Source organism: Papaver somniferum, unplaced genomic scaffold (assembly GCF_003573695.1).
Source record: "Papaver somniferum cultivar HN1 unplaced genomic scaffold, ASM357369v1 unplaced-scaffold_19, whole genome shotgun sequence".
In the NCBI taxonomy this organism is placed as follows: Eukaryota; Viridiplantae; Streptophyta; class Magnoliopsida; order Ranunculales; family Papaveraceae; genus Papaver; species Papaver somniferum.
The window spans coordinates 8374323-8380322 of NW_020628818.1; the positions used below are offsets into that span (position 1 = coordinate 8374323).

At 36.8% G+C, this 6000-nt stretch overlaps 1 non-coding gene across 1 annotated transcript; it reads right to left on the minus strand.

Moving 5' to 3' along the window:
* Positions 1-753: 753 nt before the first annotated feature.
* LOC113339145 lies at positions 754-837 on the minus strand. The gene has a single exon (XR_003354975.1). It is a non-coding gene; the product is annotated as a small nucleolar RNA Z102/R77 (small nucleolar RNA).
* Positions 838-6000: the final 5163 nt, after the last annotated feature.

A 6000-nucleotide genomic window follows, 5' to 3' on the forward strand; every position in this document is an offset into this window, starting at 1 on the left:
TTTGAAGTAACAACTTCTGTTTTCTGTAAATGAATGTGTAACTACAACTTTTATTAGAAGTTGTGTGCATAAAACTATTTTGAAAAAAAAAATTATAGCTGAAACTGGATTGCCGAAAGTATTTCACATTCACATTAACCTGCCAGTGCAATACACTTACATTCATTCAAGTTAACCTACTAGTGTTAACCACATACATTCAAAAAAATGGCAGTGATACAAAAGTTAAGTTTTCTAAACACACTCCAAAAAGATTATGAAGATGTCTATGGGAACACTAATCGATCCTTGGGCCATGTAATAAAACTTCCGACAGCATTACTAACATACTTGAACTCTGAAGTTGGCATGTAGACATAAGCATCATCCACATGAGCAGTAATCACACACTGTATGCCAGATCATAATGATTCTGGAAACCGCATCCCATTCAAGTTACTATCATTTGTGAGGGAACTGCCATTTCTATTTCGGTAGGAGCCATCATTGAAGGCCTGATGAAGTCTTCTTCAACCTTAGGTTGGTGGATGGTAACATCAGGCAATGGAGTCATTGGACCATTCTTTCCTTTAGGATCCTAATCCAACATGTTCTTGACCTTGATTCCAATAACACCTTGCTCAACAAAACAAACAACAATGAACTTTAAGTTACAAGATGAACGGAATTTCCAGAAATAAAGAAAATATAACTCGACACACAACAAAAGAAGTAAAACAGAAAAAAAAAGGCGCTCTTTAGTAGGACTGGAGAGAATGATCAGATAGACGGAATATATTTATGTCACCGTTTCGACAATCAAACCAATGGGGAAATTATCTAATCATCACCTCATACTCTCCACTGTCTCACTCTAAACAAAAATGAAACAAACAAAAGTAAACCAAACAAAAATTAATATACTAATGAAAGATACAGTTTAAGTTAGTAACAATAAATGGTGTAGAAACTGACCAGTCTAAGAAGGACGTGTCTAACGGCTGAATCAATGTACTCGTAAATTAGCTGACCAGAAGAAATCATGTATCCATCCTTGAACTTCATTGACTTTGCACGAGCTTCCCTAAGCTTTTCACTCACAATGACCTGTAACAATTACAAACTTGAAATTTATATCATATCAAGCAGAACAAAGGGTTAAGACTGGAATATACGAAAGAATAGTAGCAGATTGTACCTCGCAACCTTAGGAACCATTTTCCATAATAAATCTCAAAACACCATAGCAAGCCCTGAGAACAGAAATTGCATTAGTGATATATAATGAGATTTGATTTGGTTCAGATCTGGATTTGATGAGCTGCTACTATTGACTGTTGTGGATGAGAGAAAGGGGGAGTTAAAGAGAGAGATTGAGAGAAGATGATGAAGAAGAGGGGTCGAGAGAAGAGCAGCGGTGGTGATGGAGCGCCGTCGTCATCTGTGGAGTAGAGGTGTTCTTCAGCGGTGGTGAGAGAAAAACAGATAGGAATTGGGTTCGAGTGGTTGAAGGAGGGTTATGCTTCGGAAAAAAGAAAGAAGAAAAGAGTGAATCCGAATGAAAATGATGGACGGTTGAGATTGTATTTGAGATGCTCATACGGATTAAGAAAAGATCTTGACGGTTGAGATTGTATTTAGGATGCTCATGCGGATTGAGAAGTATGTGTTTCATTTTGTGCTAATACGAGCTCATGTATTCGGTTTGATTATCAACCTTCGACACGAAAAAAATCCAAAAAAAATATGAATAAATGTAGCACATTCTTATCGACATTTTGATATAAAAAAATCCAAAAAATGTATAAGAATAAAGTTGAAAATAAGAAATCAATCCGATAATTGGTGTGTTTCTTTGTGCTTTTGTGCTTTCTCTTTGTGCTTCCGGTTTGAATTTCGACTAGTTACATAGGTCATGAAGTAATTTTGACTAGTCATACATGTCATGAAGTAGCTTTAGTTCACATTATTAGCATGATATATCATCGAAATCGATAAATATGAAGCTCAATGTCGATTCAAACTTCAAATGTGGTATAACGACATACAAACTATGAACCAAGAAGCTCTGAGAGGGTTCTGACTTCAAATTTAGCATGATACATCATCAAAATCGATAAATATGAAGCTCAATGTCGATTCGAACTTCAAACTTGGTATAATGGCCTATAATCTATGAACCACGAAGCTCTGAGAGGGTTCTGACTTCAAAATTAGCATGATACATCATCGAAATTGATGAATATGAAGCTCAGTGTCGATCCAAACTTCAAGTTCGGTATAACGACTTACAAACTATGAACAAGAAGTCTGAAAGTCCACAAAAACGATGAATCCAACCATTTACTGGTAAGATTCCATGGAAATATTCTACGAAACCTTAAACACACACAAAATTTGGTAAGAACGATGAATCCATCCATTTATAGGTAAGATTCCTTCGGAATATTCTACGAAACCTTAAACAAACCCTATTTCTGCACATTTGATGCAAACCAGACTCCGAGATCGAAACCTGGCAGCGAGTGGACTACTCTAAGTCAGAAACTTGGTAAGAACGACGAATCCATCGATTTACAGGTAAGATTCCTTCGGAATATTCTACGAAACCTTAAACAAACCCTATTTCTACATATTGTATGCATACAAGGCTCCGAGATCGAAACCAGGCCGTGAGTGGACTACTCTAAGTCAGAAACTTGGTAAGAACGACGAATCCATCGATTTACAGGTAAGATTCCTTCGGAATATTCTAAGAAACCTTAAACAAACCCTATTTACATATTGTATGCAACAGGCTCCGAGATCGAAACCTGGCTGAGTGAACTACTCTAAGTCAGAAACTTGGTAAGAACGACGAATCCATCCATTTACAGGTAAGATTCCTTCGGAATATTCTACGAAACCTTATACAAACCCTATTTCTGCATATTAGATGCAAACCAGGCTCCGAGATCGAAACCTGGCCGCGAGTGGGCTACTCTAAGTCAGAAACTTGGTAAGAACGACGAATCCATCCATTTACAGGTAAGATTCCTTGGGAGTATTCTACGAAACCTTAAACAAACCCTATTTCTCCATATTGTATGCAAACCAGGCTCCGAGATCGAAATCTGGCCGGAGTGGACTATATAAGTCAGAAACTTGGTAAGAACGACGAATCCATCCATTTACAGGTAAGATTCCTTCGGAATATTCTACGAAACCTTAAACAAACCCTATTTATGCATATTGGATGCAAACCAGGCTCCAAGATCGAAACCTGGCCGCGAGTGGACTACTAAGTCAGAAACTTGGTAAGAACGACGAATCCATCGATCTACAGGTAAGATTCCATCGGAATATTCTACGAAACCTTAAACAAACCCTATTTCTGCATATTGTATGCATACCAGGATCCGAGATCGAAACCTGGCCGTGAGTTGACTACTATAAGTCAGAAACTTGGTAAGAACGACGAATCCATCTATTTACAGGTAAGATTCATTCGTCATATTCTACGAAACCTTAAACAAACCGTATTTCTGCATATTGTATGCAAACCAGACTCCGAGATCGAAACCTGGACGGGAGTAGACTACTATAAGTCAGAAACTTGGTAAGAACGACGAATTCATCCATTTACAGATAATATTCCTTCGGAATATTCTACGAAACCTTAAACAAACCATATTTCTGCATATTGTATGCATACCAGGCTCCGAGATCGAAACCTGGCCAGGAGTGGACTACTCTAAGTCAGAAACTTGTTACGAACGACCAATTCATTTACAGGTAATATTCTTTCGGAATATTCTACGAAACCTTAAAAAAAAACCCTATTTATGAATATTGCATGCAAACCAGGCTCGGAGATCGAAACCTGGCTGCGAGTTGACTACTCTAAGTTGGTAAGAACGACTAATCCATCAATTTACAGGTAAGATTCCTTCGGAATATTCTACGAAACCTTAAACAAACCCTAGTTCTCCATATTGTATGCAAACCAGGCTCCGAGATCGAAACCTGGCCGTGAGTGGACTACTCTAAGTCGGAAACTTGGTAAGAACGACGAATCCATCCATTTACAAGTAAGATTCCTTCAGAATATTTTGCGGCTTAGTCACCTGAGCATTTTTTTTGGACATTATTTTGTTTCACAACTCTTATAAAGGGTTTCTTAAAATTAGTATATTAAAGAACCACAAACTTGACAGAACTTGTGATAGTGTAGGAATGGTTAGTGGTGTAGACTTTCATGCAGGAGGCTGAGGATCAAATCCCCCCATCCTCATTTCTGCCAACGTTCTATATTTTTACTTCAACAACACTTATAAGTGTTGTTATGCATTTTTATTAAGAAAAAAAAACAACCAAAACTTGTGAACGGTAAGGATGGTTGATGAGCTAGACTTCCATGCAGTAGATTCATGTTCGAATCTCCCTTCTAATCTCATTTTTTCCAACATTCTATATTTTTACTTCAACAACACTTATAAGTGTTGTTATACGTTTTTTAAAAAAAAAAAAAAAAAAAAAACTTGTGAACTGTAAGGATGGTTGATGAGCCAGACTTCCATGCAGTAGGTTCATGTTCGAATCTCCCCTCTAACACTATTTTTCATCATCATATTTTGGTGTTCTTCAACAACTCTTGTGAAAATTGTGATAGGCTTAGTCACTACCTTTATGGAACAGAGTTGTTATAGCTAAATGTCGTCACAACGTTTTTGCTTAAGGAGTTGTCGTTTGTTTTCTTAGCGCAACCCCTTGTTTCCTAAGGGTTGGCAGTGATGATATACGACAACTCTTCCTTTGAAACCAGTTGTAAAACATATGACTTTATACGATGTTTAGCGAAGAGTTGTAAATCTCCAGTTGTAGATGTATATTTTTCCCGTAGTGGAATACAGACGGAACTAGCTGAACTATAGGTTTAGTTGCTTGGTCTCAACTATACGAAGTTGGTTTGATTTTATATAGCGGCTTAATCCTGGGGGTATTCAGTTATGGACAAGGTCCCGGGGTTTTTCTGCATTTGCGGTTTCCTTGTTAACAAAATCTTGTAGTGTTATTTACTTTTATTTTCCGCAATTATAATTGTTGTTATTATAATTTAAAGTAAATTACACAAACGTTAATTCCTATTTACTTGATAAGAAATCCTATTGTGTTTGGTTAAATCCGAACCTTTTATCAAGTAAACATACTTCGTTGTTGTATTGTCTCGATTTCGTATCCATAGACAATCACACGAAGTGTGAACCGATTTGTTGTATTGTCTCGACTCAGTCCATAGACAATCACTTTCGGAGAAAGGACTTATAGGTGGAAAAGTTTTAGTTTGAGGTATATTTGGGTACCCTCGTCTTTTCAATTGGTATCAGAGCATGCAAACACGAAAATATCTAACAATCTGTCTTTGCTGCGTTCCAACCTATAAGAAATTGAATCTATGACTGATTCAGTTAACGTTATGAAAGAGAATGACTACTCAAAAGTTGAAGATGTTACTACTTCGTTGACTCATGATCCATGAGTTTCGAAAACATTTTTGTCCATCTCTGATGGAAAGGAAGATGCTGATAAAGAGTTGGTAAAACTCCTAAAGCCTATAAAATCTTTGTTTTCTAAAGTGACGGTATTAAAGACAGAGAGAAACCTTCTTAAACAGGAGATCAGAGATAAAGATATTCAACTGAATATTTTATCCATGGAGAATATGAATCTCACTGTCAAATTAAAAGCTTTTGGTAAATCTCTTTCTCTAGAAAAGGAGACACGTCCTATGACTCTGACTAATGATGTTGTTGTGATTTCTTATGATGTTGAGGAAACTAAAATTCCTTGCTCGACTTTTACAGATTGTAACCGGTTTAGTCACATCTAAAATAGATCAAGATGATGGTAGTTTGCCTAACTACATCAAGTTAGAAGAGGATAAGAAACCATCTTCTATATCTACTGATGATCAAACAAAACCTTGTCTGAAGGAAACTTTGAACTGATTCCATGTAAGTGATCTTAAGGAATACAATTTTC